The 479-nt window shown below is 35.1% G+C and overlaps 2 protein-coding genes across 3 annotated transcripts in view; one reads left to right on the top strand and one right to left on the bottom strand.

Annotated features, from left to right (window-relative positions):
* LOC118744320 (probable cytochrome P450 4e1) overlaps positions 1–479 on the top strand; it is a 41,394-nt gene that overhangs the window by 32,463 nt on the left and 8,452 nt on the right. The window lies entirely within an intron of this gene.
* LOC118744325 (larval cuticle protein 1-like) overlaps positions 1–479 on the bottom strand; it is a 1,532-nt gene that overhangs the window by 570 nt on the left and 483 nt on the right. The gene's annotated exons all lie outside the window — the stretch shown is intronic.

The raw sequence follows: 479 nt of genomic DNA, 5'->3' as shown, positions 1-479 counted from the left end.
TATTTTCGCTGACGGTTATGTTCGGAAATACAGTTCGCCAGTTGATTTGCCAAACGCAAACCAAATGCAGCACACAAAAAGAAAAAAAATATTAAATATATCTTTTGCCGGGTGTGAATCATAAAGTTTGGTTGCTCAATTTTATGACACCCACGTGTAGAAAATACGTTTTAACAGCGCGACAATTAAATGTTTAAACTATCATCATATATGTATTAATAACAAATAATAAAGGCAAATATATTAATATAAGAAACATCTTCATTTATTCACTTCACAATTCATATAATAATAAGCATCCACAATGCCAGTTGTAGTGTCCAAAATCAATAACATCATCCCATAAGCTATGTGCGGCAAAATCATCCATCATCATTTATCTTATTGCGGTTTAGTTCTTGGTTTCCTTTTGGGGGTGAGACTTGAGGTATTCGAGCTCCTTGATGATGGCTTCTGGAGTTGGTGGTGGAGTGGGCAAG

This window comes from Rhagoletis pomonella, unplaced genomic scaffold (genome assembly GCF_013731165.1).
Source record: "Rhagoletis pomonella isolate Grant_MI unplaced genomic scaffold, Rhpom_1.0 Rhpom_scaffold_00008, whole genome shotgun sequence".
In the NCBI taxonomy this organism is placed as follows: Eukaryota; Metazoa; Arthropoda; class Insecta; order Diptera; family Tephritidae; genus Rhagoletis; species Rhagoletis pomonella.
This window is presented reverse-complemented; position numbering and strand designations above follow the sequence as displayed.